We start from the raw sequence: 21,785 nt of genomic DNA, 5'->3' as shown, positions 1-21,785 counted from the left end.
GAGGCTACTGTTTGGCTTTTTTGCCTCTGTCCTCTCACTGTCTTTGTGTTTTCTCACATCCACACACACATGGTTACAATACCCAGTAGATCACACATACACACCTGGCGCTAGTTTCTTCCAACTATTTTGAGAAGGGCACATTCACACATCAGTTAGAACAAAGTTTTAACTCAAGGTTTTACCCAGCTCGGAACAATATACATCAGTGAGATTGGAAATATAGACAACTATAATATGTAGAGAGATTTGGAGACTAGTATCTGAGAATGCGTCATCATCATCATGTTGCACACCTCATTCTAAATAATGAGCTTGCTTGACTCCCACTGAAGTCACTTGGCGTTGAGGGCTCACAATACCTAATGGAACTGGGCCCTATTTGCGTCCAGGTTGCCTCTAGGAGGTAAATACATGTAGCAACATTCTCACTTTTACTTTACAGGTACTCTACAATCAGTAAAAAGAAAAGGAGTACTTGTGGCACCTTAGAGACTAACCAATTTATTTGAGCATAAGCTTTCGTGTTGCATCCGATGCAGTGAGCTGTAGCTCACGAAAGCTTATGCTCAAATAAATTGGTTAGTCTCTAAGGTGCCACAAGTACTCCTTTTCTTTTTGCGAATACAGACTAACACGGCTGTTACTCTGAAATCTACAATCAGTGATGACAGGACAACGGGAAAGGAGGTCTCTAGTACCAGATGCAAAAAGACACTACATTTGCAAGCAAGGTGTTCTGCTTTAGTCTTTCCCTTTCCTGCACAATGTGAAAGTGAGGCTGCATGAGATACAGTCAGGTACTCCAGGTAGAGCAATACAGTGTACTGTACTGCTTATCTGAAGGTCATAAGGCTGCCTGGACAATCCCTGCTGAATAAGACAGGTGCTTAAAGGTCAAAAAATAAAATCAAGAATGCAGCAGAGTGTATCTACCTTCTCACTCCAGAGATGCACACAGGGCCCAGTCCTGCTAGGAGAAGGTCCCCAGTTCCCATTGACCTCAGTGGGAGTAGAAGGAGCTCAGCACTTTGCAGGGACAAGCTGATAATCAGAACAATGTCTGTCTATCACACCATACTATTCCATTGCCACTACTCATTATTATTTGTATTGCAGCAGTGCCTGGAAGCCCTAGCCCTGTTGTGCTAGGCACTGTACAGACAGCTAACAAAGAGACACTCAGCCCCAAACAGCTTACAGTCACAGTGCAGAACAAGGGCCTGCCTAAATGGACAGGGGGAACACAAGGTAAGAGTGAGCCCAATATTCCATTTTCAGCTCCTGTTACTTACGTCCACACGCACAAAGAAGATCCTTAAATTCTTCTCTTTCATAGATATGGAAACACATGTATAATATGTATGAAAGCGGGTTGCCTGCGTTTGCAGGGGCTAGCCTTGATGACCTTTCCAGTGCTATGTCCTATGTTACTTTCTTGGTGTCTTTCCTAAGAAGACTCCCTTTTTACTCAATCTTTCTAAACCATGCCCTAGAGCTCAGACTTCTCCAGCTCTGCTTTCACCTGAGATCAGGATTTTTTTTTTTTAATGACCATTTGAAATCTCAGAAAGGAAAAAGACCTAAGCATCATTTGAGTTACTTCAGAAATACACCAGTGAAACTGATATCAGAATCTGACTCTTTGACTTCAGTGGAGTAATATTCCAAATTACACTGGTGAAAGTGAGATCAGAATTGGACCGTAACATTCAAACACAGTTACATTCAGATTAAATATCTATTATTTGTTTTAGCTCCTTGGCTATGTAGGATCATAATCAATATACAAAAGGACTTCAGGTTTGTCTACATGCAAAGTTGCACCAAGTGTGATTTTAAAATCCAATCTAGTAAAACTGGTGCAAAAGGCTGTGTGGGCACCCATAAATACATATATGCCTGGCTTAAAGTGGTTTAGCTGAAATTGATTAGGAAGAGGTTTACACTAAGATGTAATATTCATAAGTACAAGTCACTCTTAAAACAAAATTAAAATGATTATATAGGGTTTAGCACTGATTTAACTAAATTGGTTTAAAAAGAGATTTAAATTAAACCGGTGCAACTTCTCTGTGTAGATAAGCCCTATTCATGCTTGTGTCCATCCACCCCCCCCTACAATTAGAAAAGAAAGGATACGTTTTCAAACCAACGATACAAGCACAAAGTATCAGTGAATTAGGCTTTGGAATGACTAGGCTAGCTACTATATCGTTCACATTAATCCTTCATGTTTGATATTTCGCCAGTTGGAACACACGGTATAATCTCTTGTGATGTATCCGTCTGTCCTTCGTGTATTTCAGGGAGTTCAGAGTTGCACTGCTACTTGCTCGTTAAGGAATAACTATATATCATATTGAATCACAAACTTGGCTTTGTGGTGGATTCTAGCAGAGCTATTTTTAGCTCAGTAATATCACCGTTTTAAAAAGTCATCTACTCTGGAATGAGAGAGTTCAGGGAGGCAGACTGAGAATGTCAGGTCCTAGCTATGAATACTCAGGTGAGGTCTTGACACTCTTTGATCGAGTGGACAGTCACCTTGCAAACTGTAAGCCTAATTGTGGCACACTTAATTTCAGTGGGAGCCATGCGTGCGCATCTGAAGGCAGAATGGGACTTTTTTCTTCAGCTGGCTAACGTGAAAATGTCCTTGCAAAAATGGTAGGACTCCGTGCTTGTGTCTTTTTAAAGCTGATTGTGCGTTCTGGGTGTTCCTATCAATGCAGTCAGTAAAACAGGGAGCACTTACAGGGAACATCTGCCTGCCCTGGTATCCGACTCCAGATGTTTCAGCAGGAGGCAGTGGAAAACTGGAACAACCCGAGCTCCTGATATTCTAAGAACAAAGGGCTCACTCCCATGTGGTGCTGAGCACCTCTGTCATTCTGCTGAGCTCCGTCAGCCTCCACTGAAGTTGAGAATGTGTAGCACCTCACAGGAATGATCCGTCAGTCCTCTGCTACAACTGCCAGGTATTCAGTGCAGCTTGGGCACCTCCCACTACTGCTGAGTTGGTAACTCCTTGTGGGATGTGGGCTATGCATTCTTGACTGTAGAGTAGCTTCCCCACGTGAAAGATGGATGTGCTACATTGAGGGCTGCAAATGGCACATGGGACTGGAAGGAAGGTACATTTATTTTAACTTTTTTTTTTTAAGTGGGGGACGAGCTCAGGTTCCCCAAAAGCTGAGCTGCCCCTGCTTCTCAGGTCTCTGTTCTACCGTTTCAGATCTGGCTGGTTTAAACTGTAACCTTCTGGTTTTCTTGAACACAAAGGAAAGTTTTTCCAGAACATATTTTAGTTATTGTCTATTTCAGTTTCTAGACATAAGTACTAGAAACTCCATCCCAAGCTCTAACCAAACTGACAACCATAATTTTAAAAAACTGTATAACGGTCACTTAAATCCACTACCAGCTGTCCATACAATCATAGTCCAGTCCAGTCCCACAAATTAATTATACTCTGTTAACACGTAATTCCATCCAACCTTCTGCCCAGCCCTCTCTCAAATGCCAGATTTAAAAGATTAACTTTGCCGCGGGTCTGAAAGGCTGAAAAAGATCTGAGTTGTGGTGGCCACGGGGATGAAACGCATTTGAGAGTCAAGACTCTTCCCACCTGCTTCTCCTCTTCTACGCAGAGGCTGTACCAGCTCGAGTGCTTCTACCGATGATAAAACAACCCAGACCATTTAGCACTTTAAAGGCCTTGAAGTCTCCCCAGAAGCCCACAAGCAGCCAAAGCAGCTGTCTGAGGATCAAAGTAATGTGCTCCCAACATAAAGCTCCATTTAATAAGTGGCCTGCTGGATTCCAAACTAACTTCAGCTTCAGAAAGGTCTCAAGATATAGTCCCAAGAAGAGTAGATGGTAGGAGTCTGATTTTGAGGAGACTGGGATAGGTCTCAGAACAAGGAGCATAGTCTAAAGTTGAAGTGGGGGACGTCTAGGTTGGATATTAGGAAATGCTTATTTCACTAGGAGGGCGGTGAAGCACTGGAATGGGTTACCTAGGGAGGTGGTGGAATCTCCATCCTTAGAGGTTTTTAAGGCCCAGCTTGACAAAGCCCTGGCTGGGATGATTTAGTTGGGGTTGGTCCTGCTTTGAGCAGGGGGTTGGACTAGATGACCTCCTGAGGTCCTGTCCAGCCCTGATATTCTATGATTCTAAGTATAGCCAGGTCTGCATCTGAAGCAATATGAATACACATATGCAAGATCTTTTGGGGCAGGTACTGTCTTACTCCATATTCTGAACAGTGCAGAGCACGTTGTTCCCACTCAGTAAATAACAGAAAGTGCTAACAAAAATATGTACGTATATTTTATAGCTGCAGTGAGTGTGTGTTTGGATAAAATTGTGTGCTCACACTGGGTATGTTCTACATACAGTACAGTATTACTTAGATCCAAGAGACTGTGTAGATTTTCTGTATGCTCTGTGCATGCAAGTGGTGTGTTAGAGAACTCCATGGAGGTACAACATGGATGAATTTGGTTCATGGTGTTTTTTCTAGTTGTCTAAGGGCCTTTTTGCATCGACCAAAATTATCTTCAGTAAAGGTGGATTCAGAAAAAAGTAGTTGTTTTTTTTTCATGAAAAGTATGAATTCCTATAATTTTTTTTAAATGCTGAATCTTTTTTCACTAAACCAACGTACATACATACGTGTGTGTGTGTGTGTGTGTTTGTGTTTTCAGGGCTCAAAACTGGATGCCAGCATAACAACTGAGTTAGAGATGCTGGGTTTTCAGGTCTTTGTATGATGATACGCTGCCAGTCATGGAAATATTTCATAAACTCCCCATCTACGGTGTGGTTCAAAATGTGTTAGTAATAACCATTATTCAGTGCAAGTGCTATGAGCAAGGGTTACCGGGGGCAGTTTTTAGGACTTTGCATGGTAATGCAGGCTCCTCTGCTAAGCCACTCTTCTCTGCAGCTAATACAAGGTGCCCCTAGTGCAGGTGTAGCACTTTGTGTTAGAGGCAGAGTAATTAGTGCTGACTCAGGATAGTGGGAGGATCTTACTAGCTTGTGAGGAGTTGAGAGGTGCTGGAGGATCAAGCTGGACCAAAGGGATCTACAGAACTAGATCAGAAGAGGCCCAAGGAACTCCCACACATGGGGAGAAAGCTTTAAGTTGATGTCAAACTCCAGGAAGGGGACAAGTTTGGACTATATGCAGTGTGAGTATACCCTGCCTGCTTACTCAGGGTTCGAGGACAGTTTCTCTGACTACTGTGGAGGGGATCCTTCCCCCTTTATAACTGTATTTTTTTTTTTTAAAGACTCAGAATCACTGTGTACTCTGCAGATTTGCCACGCCTCCCTTGTGATGGGTTGCTGTAAAATTAATCACAGTTGTGGGATGAAGAATTTTGCCACTTGGTTCCAATAAGACATTTTTAGAATTGCACTGACAATTGTTTGTTGGTGATCGCATTTATTTAAACAGTCCCATGGCTGAAGAACGTTGGCTTTTGTCAATGGGCTTTTGTGTCTTGCGTGTGTTACTCAGAAGAAGTGGCTGCAGTTTAAATGCCAAACAGAAATTCAGCTGGCTCTCCAGATAGCACAAATAAAAGGAAGGAAAGCTTTGTTGACTAAACGCAATATACATGTGGGGCCTTTTGGCTCGCACATTGGTTTGAAATAGCTTTACAGAGACCTATGCATTATAAGAGGAGAAAAAAGTTCTGTGTCATAAAGCGTGATTGTGTACATTGCTGATGCTTGAGAGAGATGGCCTTGAGCAGTGCTTGATTTAGAGGAAACAGCAGTGTGGTGATTTCACTGTTTGCCTTCCCAACCCAGTGAAAACAATATCATAAGTCCAAATGGACAAAGGCCACTGAATTCTCCTCTCATTCTAGTGTCATTGGACAATCTGCTGTCAGTGGAGTTGCTCTGGGTTTATGCTAGCATAACTGAGAGCAAAAATTTGGCCCAGTGTGTTTTGATGACACAATCTAGGTGCCCCTTTTGGTATTACCCTAAACCAAAAGACTGATTACAGGTTCACAACGGGGTTTCTAGGGAGCTTTTCCTAGTACAGTAACAAAAGTCATTTTCTCCACAAAATGTAGGGAAGGAAGAATACTATTAAATCAGTCACCCACTAGCTTTCCCCTTGCAGTCACTGTGCTGCTTACTTTGTCAAATGTAATTAATTATTATTGTTCATAGTGCCTGGAGAAGGGGGTTTAGACACACAAGGTGGCGAGGACGACCAAGTGTTGAGGGAAGTAAGGTAAGATGACTGTGAAATGAGCATATTTGGTACAGGAAGCAGTTGCAGCATCTGCTTTTACACCATGTAATTTCAGTGGAGTTACTTCTTATTAACAGTAGTGTACGTAAGAGCAGAGTGGGTCCTTGGATGTTGTTTAGTTGCTTTCCTAGTTTGGATACAGTACACAAGCCATAAAAATGGGTGTTCTAGTGTCAACAACAACCAACTTGATCAGAGTATCCTAACTGTAAGTTAGCATTGACGGTCCAATATTAATTCAGTTAGGGTTGTTTTTCCCTTGACACAATTTACAGCCCAGGATCTGTCACTGAGAAAAGCATATGAACCCTAGAATAAAGTCAGGCTACCCTGTGACAAAGGTGTAATGAAACATGCTCCAACTGCATAACACACCATGGAGGGGCCACCGAAGCTGTTGTTAAATACCAGCCAGCTGATGGTAATGAACCGCTCTACAGGCAGCTGTAATTATCTGGGGAATCAGCAGAGAAAAATTGTCTTTCTGAGCCACTGAACTAGAAAATAGGCTTTTTATAGGATCATCATAATCTCTGGCTAACAACAACATGAAGACCGTAGTTCTAAGAAAACTATGGCAGGGCAGTTCAATTATGTATAATGTATTCATAATTCTCTTATCTTCCATTTCCCTTCTTACATCCTTACTCACAACAAATTTGTGCTCAGTGAGCTCTGATTGGAGAGGCAGCCATGACGAAGGAGGTGGTCAAGCTTCTGCTAGGTAGTGTTAGATGCTCTGGAAGGATGTGATAAGCTAGGATAAACTGCCTTCCACATCACCACCATGGCTATTGGTTGTCACCACTGTAAGTAAGATGGAAGTTGTCCAAATTTTAGAATCTTTTTTTAAATTAAAAAAAAAAATCAAGATGTAAACAAAAGAGGCAGATTCTGCTCCCCATCACCACAGCAGAAATCTGGATTTAAAAATGCCAGTCATTCCACTCACTTGTACCAATCTTACGCTGGTGTAACACTATTGACTTCCAGGGAGTGACAGCTAATTTACATTGCTATGAGAGAAGAAACTGGTCCAATGCGGTAATTCTTTAGTGTGACTCAGAGCAGAATTACTGCTGCAATACTTGTGCATAATGTTGACAGTTTAAAGGTTTGATCTCTTTATTTTAACAAATCAGGATGCCTTTTTAAAAAAAGTTTAGATATTTGCACTTGGTGGTTTCCCCTGAAAATTATAGTGTATTGAAGCTATTTAGTGATTATTATTTTTACAGCACCCAAAAGTATGCTAGGTACTTTACAGTACAACTAACAAAATACGAAGTGTAACTGTCATCTTCGGAGAGATCAGGCCCTTTCTATTTTTAATTATTTTTGTAAAACTATCTTTTTATTAAGACTTTGTTGTAATGGTGAGAAGGGGTGGTCGAGGCCCTGGATTCCATTCCCAGATGTGCCATGGATTTCCTGTGCAATTTGGCCAAATCGCTTAATCTGGGTCAGTTTGATATTTGTTAAATGGGAAGAATAATATACCCTTTCTCCTACGCTTTGTTGCCTATTTAGATAGTCTCTGGTCTGAAGAGCTCACAATCTCTCATTGTGTGTTTGTACAGTGCCTGTCACTGTGGGGCCCTGATCTAAGTTGATACCTCCTAAGGATATGTCTACATTGCAAAAATAAACCCGTGGCAGAAAGTCTCGAAGCCTGGGTCTACATACTTGGGCTCATGGGGTCGCACTACAGTGCTAAAAATAGCCATGTAGACATTCCTTTTCAGTCTACACAGCAATTTTCAGCACCATAGCACAAACCTGAGTCTGTAGAGCCAGGCTCTGAGACTTGCTGCCGCAATGTGCTGCTGCTTTTTTTTTTTTTCCTGTCGTGTTTTGAATTCTTTGTGTTTTTGTTTTGCAGTGTAGGCATACCGCAAGTGCTACTGTAAGCACTTAGGATGCAACTCTGCAGAGTCTCATTCATGTGTAAGAAAATCTCAAGGGGACTGTTTGTGAGAATAAGGACTATTATGTTGAGTTGAGCTCAGCAGGATCTTCCGGAGTAATTGTCCTGGGGCAAAGACTCTGCCTTACTTTATTTGGTGCGGTACAACAGAACTTAGGGTTGACGCTAAACAAATAATACATTACAGTCTTCAGTCTTCAGCAACCATTGGTGACGAAAGGAAATGTAAATGCCAGTTCCACATAACAGAAATGTCATTTCTGAAAAGCATCATTGACTTTGTTAGGGGGCTTATTCCTTCACCCACTTACTTGCCTGGTCCTTCTCTCATGAACAGAGAGCAACAATACCCGAAGTCCAAAGGTGCAAACAATTCGATGTTTATTGGGGTGAACTTCCAGCAAACATGATTCCAGTTTCCTTCCTTAGGGGTATCCTCCTTCCCAGCTCTGACACCACAGAGCCTTACACCTGTGTCCCTGTTCCCATTCCTGCCCTTAGCAAAATATGATTCCTATCTCCTTACCCCCATTCCCTGTTCCCATTTCCGCCTTTAGCAAAACATGATTCCAATTTCCCCACCCCCATTCCCTCTTCCCATCTCCCCCACCTACACACCCACCCCCTCACTTCCTGATTGACTGCAGACTATATAGTAAAACTTGACTTCTGCTTAGCTATACCTTAACCAATCATTTTCCTGAAATTTAACTGACCAATCCTAACATGATTATGTAACCAATTATATCCCACCACCTTAATTAGTTTACACCCAGCAAAATTAATTATACAGCAGACAGGAACAATCACAGAACCAGACAGAGATTATACAGACAAACAATAGCAAAGTGGGAACTATAATGACAAAACAATACAGAAGTGAGGATTTCACATCCCAGCTATTGATAAGTGAGTTCTTGCCAGACAGGATGCTATCAAACTAAGTTTCCTTTTATATTTTCTAGGCACTTCCCTTTCTCTGGAGGAGACAGGCATTATCAGGACAGGATTGTATTCCTAACAGCCCAATAGCACCTTATTTCAATTTGACTAATTTGGGATGTGAGGATGTGACCGGTCGCTTCCCAGCTTAAGGCTGCCTCTGCTGCTTAGCCAAAGGCCTTAGCCTAAGCACAGGGCCTCAGACTGTCACGGTAAGAGAAGGCCCTTACACCGGCAGACAGTGATTTTGATTCTTTCTTTTGTACCTCTATAACTAGCCAAGTGATAAGAATACACCTAAATTCTTAGAGTATAGGCCTTTACAGACAGGCCTGAATATCTATATCCTAACAGACTTCCTTGTTAAGAATTGATTTTGTGATATCAAAGATAGCAACCTGACTCTTTGCTAGACTGAACTACATAAAAGGTAATCCTTAAGATTGCTAGTGTGTTTACCATAAATAACATGACATTCTGTCACTTTTTTCTGCAAACCTACATGATCTTAGAAACGCTAAAAGTTATGTTGCTACAAGAATATAAGAAAGAGTTACAAATATTGTTTTGTATAACTATTAAATGAAAGGTAACGGTACAGGTACAAAATTAAGTTTTCTGTACCAAAAAACCCAAATCAAAACAACAATGCTTGGAATGCTTGACCCATTTCATAGGATATTGAAGTCATCCAGGCAGATCCAGGGCAGGGCTGCTATTACTTGTAAAGCTTCATAGGTACCTGGGTCACTTCCTGTAGACAAGATGACGATCCTGGCCCCAAGGAACTTTACCATGGAAGACCCCATCTCTGCAACAGGAAGGATCCACTATGGTCTGCCCCTGTGCCTGTCCCCCTGTCTTCAATGGAACTCTGCATAGACACACGATCTACTCGAGATACGAAAAAGGATCTGCGCCTAAATTAAACTTAACACAGCCAAGGAGAACCATAAATAAAAGGAGCAGGAAAGGAGCAGTAAAGGTCTCCCTCCACAAAAAAAGGTTTGTTTTGGCTGAATAACCTCTCCCCGCTCCTTTACCTGTAGTTGTCCGTTTGGAGGGACTGATTAGAGGAGATTGATGGGATCATTCTCCTGGGCTGAGGATCACCATTTCCTTCCCCTGAAAAAATTGGGGAGGGAGAGAGAGATGTGAACTGCTTTTTCCCCAAAGTGGAGGTGGTGGTGAGAGTAGCTGGAAAAGGAAAGGCACAGATGGGAGGGAGGAGGACAGGGGCTACTAGAGAGGAAACAGGAGGACAAGGTGTGGATTAATGGGAGAAATGAGAGGGGTTACTGGAATAGATGGGAGGGGGAAAGCCCTTTCCTTTATGCGTATGAGGCTTGGAACTGATAGGAGGGGCATGAAGGAATACAACCATGACACTGAGGTGTCACTGGGCCTGATGGGGGCGGGGAAGGAGAGACAGGCTCGCACTCAGAAAGTGTCTGGTGGCAGTGGGGAGGAGTTGGTGATGGGAGCCTAGGCATAGCAGGTAGCAGTGCTTCCTGCTCGGGTGGGGAAGTGAAGCAGCTATGTATGGCTACCACTGGATATCTGGGAACCTGACTACAAATACCACATGCTTCAAGAACCTAAATGCAGATACTCCATTACTAGGCTGTTGTGTTGGACTTAATGAATAATGATGACCCGAATTACATGTGCCACTGCCCTAGCATCTTGTTAGAAAACAGCCACCATAGCTCAGCCGAGATCAGGGAAGACCAAAAGTTGTTAACATCTGATGGCCGTTGACAGGAAGCAGCACTGGGCCCCGTGAAAGTGTTTCAGCTTGAACCGGCCTTTCGCCAGGCATGTTCACACCATTGCAAAAATGGATGTTTTCCAAAACCTTCTTGGTGATCAAATGGATATTTTAAAAAATAGATCTTGGATGGGATTGATGGGAGGGAAGCTCCAAGATAAAGTGCTGCAGCATTGCCAACTCTGAGTCTTGTGATAGTTGGTGTTTTTCTTAAAGCCCCAGCTGAGGAAAGGAAGACGTTGCATGAGAAATCAGCTCTTACTTGTAAAAAGGTAAGTTTCTGGCCCTCCTGGCTACCGAGAAATATTTGAAAACGCGAAGCAAATATGACCTAGAGGTTCAGAAACCAAAGAAAAAGATTCCCCCAAATTAATTTTTTAAGATAACCTCATGATTAGGGCAAGAGGGGGGGTCTACCTCATGATTATTGAATGCTTGATGTTGGCAATATCTGCGCTTAGCTACCAAGGTGACAGAGGCATTAGAAATACCATAGATAGACTAAATACAGGGGGCATCATTCCAAGATGGATAGCTGGCAGTGTTATACCTGTGCAGTGCTGGAATTCTTGAGCAAAAACCTAATCAAGCCCATGAAGCCTCCTGTGATAAGGAGGGGGCATGCTTACCTGCAGCATTTGATATACCTATTCTGTAGGTGTCAGTTGGACTCTGCCTAGTGCTGCCCTGGAACTGCAAACTGATGGAGGAGCCCTCGCCACCTCTCACATCCCTCTGGGCTGTGGAGTGGTGCTCCCAGTACGGGTTGACCTTCCCCCACCTTTGATATCCAAATTATGGTTGCCTTTGCCATATGTGCTCCAAGGCAGAGCAGGGAAGGCATCCCTGTGACCTCTCCTTTCCCAGCACAGCTATGCCAAGCAGCCATAATCTGACCTTTCAAATCCAGAGTATATTTCCTGTTGTTCTTCAAACAATTTGATATTAGGTGCTGTAAAATGAGGATTAAATTGTCTAGAGTAGTCAGCAATCCATTCTTTGCACAGCTCATGCGGGCCAGGATTTAGGCAGGCTTTGTGTGGTAACGCTGTTGGCTGTGGTCTTCCATTTGTGCGATACAGGGTGCTACTGGGTCTGTGTATGTCCGGCATCTTATATAAAGATTCCCCTTGTGCTAACTACTCTCAAGCCCCGTCTCTTCTCCATCGCAAGAGACACTGCAATTAGCAATAAGGAGTACTTGTGGCACCTTAGAGACTAACCAATTTATTTGAGCATAAGCTTTCGTGAGCTACAGCTCACTTCATCGGATGCTGTAGCTCACGAAAGCTTATGCTCAAATAAATTGGTTAGTCTCTAAGGTGCCACAAGTACTCCTTTTCTTTTTGCGAATACAGACTAATACGGCTGTTACTCCTTTTTTTTTTTTTTTAAAGACATGCATCGCTTCATTAATACTATCCCTATTGGTACAAAGAGGTAAGGGAGGAATGTCTGCATTACCAAAGATGAAGCAATCAATGGAGCCAACATATTTCACTTAGGGTGGCATAGGCAATGCTGTTGATTTATGTGGAATTGTTCCTGATTTACCCTGTGGTGAGAACCCAGTGAGGCCCAGTGTGTGAGTTAGGCACAGGATCAGGAGCCTAGCTGGTGAACATAAGGGCATTAGGCCAACAGCTGCTAACATTGTGAATCTAAACCAGGTCAGACCAAGTGCCATTATTTGCAAATTCTTTTAATTTCATTGTAAGGTTTGCTTGAGGAGCGTGCCATTTGTTTTTTAAAATACTATCAGAAACATTAGGAGCACCCCCAGCTGAGACTTTATGTACACATGTATCTTTTTTCTTTTTTTTTTTTTTATTCTATGTGGAGTATTTGGAGGGCTTGGCACACCACAAGACTCTTTCATAGGTCTGAAAAAATCGGGACTAAGAAAGTGGGGACGGGCTTTAAAAACTGGAAACCTGTTTTTGTTTTTTTATCCTCCATCAGTTTTATGAGTACCAAGAGTTTTCTCTCTCTCTCTCTCCTTTTTCTGTCCCCTGCAGAAGCATACAAACCAGTGAGCCAAAAATGATGAAACACTCGGTATTTTTATTCTGTTATGGTGGGTCACTTTCCAATCTCTCTCCCCACCAAAAACCACTCTTTGTGCCCTTGATAAAATTATCCTCCATACTTGCAAAAGCAAGTGTTTTTTAAAAATGAAATTGTATTGGCGTTCTTTTGTATATGGCAGCATTCATACACAGGAAATCTGAGCAGTTTGGTTTTACATAATGGCCCAGATTCTAACCCGGTGTAAGTTGGGGGTAGGTCCATTACCTTCAGTAGAACTATAGTGACTTCCACCAACTGAGGCTCTGCCTCAACATGTTAAACATGGACACCTAGAGTCAGGCATCGGAGTTGCCCTAGTTGAACTAAAATTGGTTTTTTAATTGGTTTAGTTAAACCAATGCAAACTCCTGTGTGGATACTCTCAATTTGATTTAAACCTGGTTTATGTTGATTTAGACAGGCCTCATCTTAAACTGATTCCATGCTAATTTAAAATAATACTAAATCAATACTGAAGTAAAGTTGAAGTTGAATTGAGTGTGTTCACACAGTTTATCCCAATTGAACTAAATCAATTTATAATCTGATTTTAGTTAAACCAGTGCAACTTTGTGTAAACGGGGCCTAAATTCTTTTTTTTTTTTTTTTAAAAGACCATCCAAGTATGTGTAATTTTAGGCACATAAGCAAGTGTCAAGACTTTAAAACTTAGGTAAGTGTTTTTAAAACTTGGTTATGGCTAAAGCATGGATTTGCTGCAAGATGGGGCATTAGAACCATGCCCTCGCCTCCTGTACCTAGGTTAGATCACAGATTCGTTGGGCCCTGTCCACAGTGGTGGGTCAAAGGCTAATAGAACTCAGTTTTGCTACAGCAGAGGTTACAAGATGCATGAGCATGGTTTTTCTACTCTGTAGTTTAGCCATAGTTTCTGAGGCTTCTTAGATTAGATTGCCATATTGTCACCAACTCAAGTCCAAAAGCACATTCCTTTTTTAGCTTGCCTAGTACAATAGATGTGCTTGGGATATTGGACTGTGTGTGGTTGTTTATCGCAACAGATATTAATGGGATAGGATAAACGAACATGACAATATGGCTCAGAGAGCTAGCTGAAAATGTCCTTTCACCCAGCACAAGGCGAGCTGAACTCACTAAGTTCTCTCACTAGACTAAAACAAGCTCCGTTCAGTTTTGCTTATCTGTAACTAGACTTTGCCCTATGCTCCCCAATTGTAGGTTTCATTCTCGGGATATATAGCCCGAGAAACACCCCTTTCCCTGTCCTTTACTACAGGGTATAGTCTCAAAGGAAGCCAGTCTTGGACCTGGATCCCAAATCCACTGAAATCAATGGGAGTCTTTCCACTGACATCTGGAGGCTCTGGATCATGCCCACAATGGGTCACCTGATCTGCTGGAAATGGCTCTGTGTCAGGACAGCCCTTTGCAGGTTTGGTTTCCCAGGGTTCTGTGGTGTGGTGTTGCTGTCTGGGCAGACTGGAGAGTGCGGAGTCTGGAAGAACATCGTGTTTGCCTAGACTTGCACCCCTAATTGGGCACCTCAAGGGATGAGTAAGGAACTGCATGACAAAAAATGGCTATCCTTGTGGTGTTGATAGTGTTCTATGTCTCTTTGGTGACGGTGGCACTGAGACTATCAGCGTGAGCAAGGGAGGAGGTCTCTAGGTTTTAATGTAATGGAAATATCATTAGCACATCTTGCAAAATTATCTTTCACTGCAAACTTAACACAGTCCCTTCCAATATCAGGATGTGACATTTACTGGAGATAGCTGGAGAAAAAACAAACTCAGAATTTTGTTTTCAAAGGAGGAATTATTTGCAGCACTTATCCCCATTGGGAACTGAACAGTAATTTCCATCAATTCAATGCTGCCGTGAATGACATTCCATTTCCCCATGAACTACTATTGACAAAACACCAATATGAGATGCCAATCAATCATTTCAAGCGCCGTATTTTAAAATGCAATTTTAAGGTGGAGAGCGAGAGAGAGACCACACCCTGGATGAGAGAGACATATCACAGCTAACCCCATACATACAGAACAGGGAATATAATACAGCAATCCCTGATGTAACTCCCCAGAAGTAAATGAACTTTACGCTGTGATTTTTGACTCTGGCCTCTCTTGCATGAGCTAAAGGAGCAGCTCTATGAGCCCAGCCAGTCCAGGGCATTGTTAAATCAGAGCAGGTAAGATCTGCACATCTATTCCAGTCAGTAGAAAGCTATGATACATATACTACTTCTGCCTCAGAAAGTGAGATCTCCTTGAAGTATTGTAAGACACTTAGAGTGTGAAGTGAACAGATAGATGCTCACCACTAGCAGCTATTTGTGATTACTATCACAAGAACAAAGTGGTCATGGATTGAAGTTGAGGAGAAGAATTGTGTCTACAGTCTGTGTTCTGTGGGCTCCAGTTTGATACCAAAAATAACTTCTTGATATCAGTTTCTTGATATAGTTTAATGTCTGTGAAGTACAAAGCAGACAATTTTGTGTTCAAAGGCCCCATCTGCCCTAGCAAATCTTCAGATCATAACATGGTTTTCAAGATTGTTTCTATCTATCAATCTAACCTGATGCATTTTTAGATCATCCTTCATCACTTGTGTCTAGGTGACAAGGGTTCTTGATCTGGCTTCGGATAACGTGGGTAATGTGCAAGTGCCTGAGTAGGTGGTTCAATTTTTTTATAATGATTTTTGAAAACCACTCTAGGATATGATTTTGGGTGAGCCAATATACAGGTGACTTCTGGCATGGGTGTATCCCAATAATTCCTTAAACCTTTGTCTTCAAATACCGGAGGAACTAGTTCTCTCAAAAACAAAACAACTCTAGTAACCCCTTAGCTTGTAACTTTTGTGCATGCACGATTTCTATTTTACTGGTCAATGAACTTGATCCTGCAAACTTGGTGCATGCACACCTGTTGGCTTTAGTGGCCGTTTTGCACGTGGAGAGATGAGATCCTGCACGGACTGGGAATATAATAACCAGAGTAAAAAAAGGTGCTGATTGAATCAAGAGATTGATGATTAGATACACAGCCTCTAAGGCTAAAATTTTCAAAGGTGCCTAAATTAGTGGTTTAAACCAGGATAATGCTGGTAGAGATTGGAAGTTTTTACCATTAACATCTGTTTGGACACCTACAGGATAGCAATGAATGGTCTCAGCACAGTTTCTAATGGACCAGTGTCCCAATACTAAAATCACAATAAGCATTAGTTCTATTGATGGTTGCTTTAGCGGGGAAACCAAGGATTGAATGGCATCAGCAACTGGACTTTCTCACTCTTTTTCTCTCCTACTAGTGATTTCTCCCACGTGAGGAAATGAGGTGCCCCAGAGGAACAGTTAGAGATGCTTGCCTGCTCCTGCCTATGCTGTATCTGTTCTGTGGATAAATAAGGCATTTCAGTTCCAATGGCAGTCACTCTAACACCTTCCATGAGTGCTAGGGGCCCAATCCTGCAAGGTCAGAGTTGGTTGAAGAGGGTATTTGTGACAAAAATGGCTTTTTGAAAGCCATTTTCTATATAGTATGAAATTTTCCAGGTTTTTGTTTCCAACAAAATGATTTGAAATGAAACACTTGTTTTAATTTGAGTCAAATAGAACTGAAATAAGATTGATAGGAATAAGCTAAGGTGGTAGGAGCACTTTTATACTGGTATAAAAGCATCCATGTTAGAGGAGGTTGTTCTAATATGGTTAAAATAGTACAATTTGTGTGTGTGTAAACCCAAGGGTTGGTGTCTGTAAAGGGCCGCTGTCAAAGACTTTCATGGTTAGAGGTTTTCTGCTGCCTGTTACATATTTAGTTTCAAAGAAGTCATGTGTTTGCTGTCTAAGCCACCCCCTGCAGATAAATTTCTTAGTAAGCCTTGTTAATGATTATACAGGGTTTTTGTGTTTGTTTTTGTTTTTTTTTTTAAATCTGACCTTGCTTGTTTTGCAGTTGGGTAGTCGGATACCAAGTAGAAAATGTTTTGTTCCATGTCAAAAATTCTTCCCTGCATGCCCCAGTGTGGGCTGTTCTTTGTGCTAGGGGGAAGGGGGAGTAAAACAAAACAGGTTGTAAAAGAAACGTGGTGGGCCGTAACTCTAGACTGATGAAATTATTGTGGAAAGGAGAGAGAGAGAGACTCTGTTGGTCAGCAACCAGGAATTGGGATTATCACAGATGCCTGCGTGGTTAGGAGCGCAAGCACGGGGGAGCTGTGTGCGCAAAAGAGCCAGCCTTGCATGTGAGATTACTGGGGTCTCATCCAGATCCAGGAGGATCAATCCCAGGCCGTGCGAGTCTCCTGCAAGCGGAGGACGAGGGGTGTCTGTGAGCGGGAGAGTCGCTGTCTGTCTGGGTCTGTTCTGGAGTCCGTGAGCTCTCCACTGATCCCATTCTGCTAAGCCGGCTTCTCCAGGGAGTCCGGTGCTCCCCTACCTGCCTTCTGGGGTGACTTTTGGCACTGAAGCCGCTGGACTAGCTGGCCCGCTGGTTGGAGCCAGGAGGGTGACTATGTTCCTCGGGGTGTAGGTGCTGGAGGTAAGGGTGCTACTGGGCGTGCGGCGGCAGCACCCCAGGACGAGCGGCAGGAACAACAGGATTTGTCGGCCGTTCCCCCCCCCCCCAGGGCCGTGCAGAGCTTCCGCTTTCAGCGCCCCCCTTATAACGCGTGTTCCCGCACCTCTGCTCAGAGCTGAGCCCCGCCCCCGCAGCTCCGGCTCTGCTTCTCCGCCTCCTTTTCGCGCCGCCTGAAAACTTTGGCGACGGTCCCCTGCGCCGCGGCCAGCTGGGCAGGGGCTGCAGCGCCGCGCGGTGGCCGCCAGGGGGGTGTCTGCCCGTCCCACGCTGCGCCGCGCCAGGCGGGCGCCCCGGTCCCGGGCGGTTGCTCGTCTCGCGGCTCGGGGCAGGTGGGGCTCTCCCGGGGGGGGGCCGGCGCGGCGCGGCGCGGCGCGTGGGTGGGTGGGGAGCCCGGCTCTGGGCGCGCGGGCGGGATCTCTGCGCCCCGCGAAGAAGCAGCCTTGGAGCGTGCGAGAGGGGAGGCAGCGGGCGGAGCCAGCCGGGCTCAGGGCTTGAAGGTAAAAACCCCGCGTGGAGGTCGCTCATCCCGCTGGTTTGTCTCCCCCCGCGGACCCTAGCGCCCCCAGCCGGGCTCGGCCACGCCTGGGGAAGGAGGGAGGGGAGGAGAAAGGACGGACAGGGACCCCCCCCCCCTTGAATTGCTGTGCAGCCATGTGGCAGAAGTTGACAAAAGACGGGGGAGGCTCGTTCTCCCCAGTGTGCCGTGGGGGTTTCCAGTCCCGGGGGCAGCTTGGTGTGGCGCCGCTTCCCTCTCCTCGGTTCCCTCCCTCCCGGGACGGCCCTGCCGCGTGAGGGCCGAAACGCGCTTTCCGAGAGAGCCGGGACCCGCGCCGCCCCGCGCGGGCTGCCCCCGGCTGCGCGGCTCTTCCCGCGGGGCCGGACCTGAGGGGGTGGGCGCTGGACGCCGCAGGCTGCTGAGGTGTGTTCCGTCAGCCGCTGGCTTCTGGTCCCGCTGGCGGCGCGGGAGCAACAGTGTGCATGGGGGGGGGGGGGGGGTTCTGGTGTGTAAAAGAGAAAAGTAACGTGGAGACTTCGCTTGATTTCTTTAGCCCCACCCTGCATTTAAAGAGACCTCCTTCTCCCCCCCCCGCAACCCCCGACAACTCTATGCCAACTAAATCCTGATTTCTCTTGGGGTGGGGGACTAGGAAGGCTGCTCCAGCCGCTGGGCAACCGCTGTCAAACATCTGGATTCGCAGCCCCTCCCTTCAATGCAGCGAAAGAGAATTTTTAAAAAATCGCGTTGCTCGTTTGCTTTGATGTTTTCCCCTTTCTCCCCAGCAGCCCAGGCTAACGAAACTATTAAAGGGCAAATCTTTACCTCTATCCAAGCAAGCAGGGTCCTGGCTGTCCTTTAAAGTCTCTGGCATTCGTAGTAAAAAGGGAGTGGGGGGGGAGGGATACCCACCAGAACAAAACAATGCCTGGGCTTTTGTTTGCGTCAAACTGTGTAGAGGCTGGGAGGCTGCGATGGAGATTGGGAGCAAAAGGTTTGAAATAGCAAAAGGGAAATAATTGGAACCCAAGGCAGGTATAATAGTAAATTATACGGAGGGCGGTAAGCCAGCGGCAAAGCGTGTTTTCCTGCTCCTTGGATGCCATGGGAGTTTTTCTTGCTGTGCTGCTCAGCAGGGCAGGTCTTTTGTGCTGGTGGATGATCATGACTCCTTCCTTCAGCGCCTGTGGGAGTTTGCTTGGCTTCCCTTAGGGGAAGTGGCTGCCACTTTACTGTCTTTTGGGGATTGGGGAATCAACAGGGTACATGGCTCGTGTGGTTTTGATCGATGCTTCTGAAAGCGAATGAAGATGAAAATAAAAGCGGTCAACAAGTGTGTGCATCTGATCCTGTTGTTCCAGCCATGTGCAAAGGGGAGTGTCTGGTTCCAGTCCAGGGGAGGATTTACAGGAAGGCAGAGTGGAATAAGGGAACCAGGAGGAGGATAGCTAGCAAAGCGATCCTGATTTTTTTCCCCTCCGTGCTTAACACTGGTTGGTGGTTTTCTCCCAGCCCTCTCTCTGTGGATTGCTCTGAAATTGCAAGGCGGGAGTCTCAAATGAGTGAACTCCTATTATAGCTGCTCTCATGCTTTTGTGCTGACACTGACTAAGGGGAAGGGAGCCCCCAAGCCTGGGGATTTGTGACCTACTTGTCACCCCTCCTTGGCAGCTTTCAGGCACAACTCCCTTACAACTTGAAATTGCACAATACTTACTACCAGGGCTGCCTTTACTGCTTCAGCGTAGTACAGACAACCTGCCAAGTCTTACTCGTTTGGAGGCAGACTCCTTCTCCGAGTGGTGTTTTTAAATGATCTCTCTCTCATGAAGAATGATTTTTACTGAGTGATGAAATAAGGGATTAAAATCTTCCCTATGAATCTTAGTGTGACAGGCCAGATTTGCAGGCTTTTTGGAGCCTGGATCAGTAGCTGAGAGATGAATAATCAGCATTTAACCCTGAATTCTATGGCCCAATGCAGAGAGCAGGTTCAGTCATCAGTTTTGGTTATAAACCAACCAACAGTAGCTGGCCTGACGTGGGGAAAACTTTCCTAATCAGATAATGATTATTCGTATGAGGGTAGCACCCAAGATCAGGGCTCCATTGTGAAAAGCACTGTACAAACATTTCAATTTCTCATTTTTTTTTTTTTTTCATAATTCACAAATGCTTCTTAAGTTGGTTCTTGAATTTTAAGATAATTTTACCCACTCTTAAATGGCACTTGAACAAAGGTGCTGCTGTTCCTGTTAGCTGCTCTGGTTACTCACCACGCCTATAGTAGCTCTTATTAGTATTAATAGAGCTCCAGGCACAGAGCTGCTGAAGTGAGACTGCCGGGGGTAGGTGCTGTGCAAGGGGCCGACAGAGTCTAGAAGTGGCCTAGTGCTAGTTGGGAGAAGGGTAGGACAGCTGCCATGCGTGGAGCAGTCTCTGCTGGCATGGCTCCTGTGGAGTCCTGACTGCAGTTCACAGCTATCCAACCCTGGTGACCACCTGCCTTTCCTCTGAGTGGGGCATAAAGAATCCGCTGCTGCTGGGAAGTGTACTTGACACCTGGGTGTACAGCGTGGGTCATTTTCGCCCAGGATTATGAACGCAGGCCCAGGGTAGCAATAAACAGAATGTTTCAAATACATCTCTAGCCTTGGTAAAAATCACCAGCATAATTATAGTGCGGGGTAGAACTTGTCCTCCTGGTAGCAGAGGACTTTAATCTAACAGACAAAGGAATAACAGGATCCAATGGCTAGAAACTGAAATTCACACTAGAAATAAGGTGCACATTTTTTAACAGGGAGGGCAATTAACTATTGGAATAATTTACTTGGAGAGGTAGTGAATTCTCCATCACCTAAAAGTTTTAAAATGAGGATTGGATGCCTTTCTAAAAGATTTGCTCTAGCTCAGCCACAAGTTATTGGTCTTAATGCCGGAATCAGTGAGTGAAATTCTGTGGACCGGTTAAAGCAGGAGGTTAGACTAGCTCGTCATCATGGCCCCCTCTTGCCTTAAAATGTGTCACTCTCTACTGTAGTAGATTTTTAAAAAATAGTGAAACCTTTTATTAACTTGTTTTGTTGTGTTCACAAACGAGTGACAGTATCCAAGTCCTAATGGGGTCTGTGAAGTATCTGAATGAATATAAGCAGATATAAAGGTCGCGCAAACGCTGAGTACTGAGAAAGTTGCGGTCCATCTGCTCCATCTCATGCAATACCTGGATCACTTTGAAATCACAAAATAATTAAATTAATGTTTGTCATTATGGACCTGATACAGAATGGTCTAAATGTTAATAGTGAATAATCCAGATGTATAATGTTTTCTCACAAAAATACCTTGTTTTATTCTTTCTTTCTGATCCAATAATCCAGCAAAATGCACAGGCAATGTCATAGTTAAAGGGATACTGTCATCTGGAATTGTGGTCAGTTTTTGGAAAAAAAACACTTGTTAAAAGAAGTTTCAGCTGCTGGATTCCTCTGACCAATTGTGGTTTTGCATTCAAAATTTCCTTTTTTTTTTTTTTTTTTTTTTTTAAAATAAATGACCTTCCATGTTGCTGGGTGGAAAAAGCCACACAAGCGACTAGGGGAAATGACTGATGGAGGAATCAATGAGGTGGTCAACACTCAGCTGTCAAATACACAAAGGGAAAAAACCCACCCTGAATAAACAGAGAAATATTTTTGTTTCTCTG

The 21,785-nt window shown here is 44.2% G+C and overlaps 1 protein-coding gene across 4 annotated transcripts in view; it reads left to right on the top strand.

The window, feature by feature from the left end:
- Positions 1 to 1,120: 1,120 nt before the first annotated feature.
- MOB3B (MOB kinase activator 3B) overlaps positions 1,121 to 21,785 on the top strand; it is a 167,670-nt gene continuing 147,005 nt past the window's right edge. Inside the window, exon 1 of one of the 4 annotated variants that reach the window (XM_074953491.1) lies at positions 1,121 to 1,251. The gene's annotated coding sequence lies outside the window, so the exon portion shown is untranslated. Of the gene's footprint in view, positions 1,252 to 5,181; positions 5,203 to 17,090; positions 17,542 to 17,986; positions 18,078 to 21,785 lie in introns of those variants that run through there. The other 3 variants (XM_074953492.1, XM_074953489.1, XM_074953490.1) reach the window with 3 other exon arrangements.

The sequence above is a fragment of the Natator depressus genome, chromosome 5 (assembly GCF_965152275.1).
Source record: "Natator depressus isolate rNatDep1 chromosome 5, rNatDep2.hap1, whole genome shotgun sequence".
NCBI lineage: Eukaryota > Metazoa > Chordata > Testudines > Cheloniidae > Natator > Natator depressus.
This window is presented reverse-complemented; position numbering and strand designations above follow the sequence as displayed.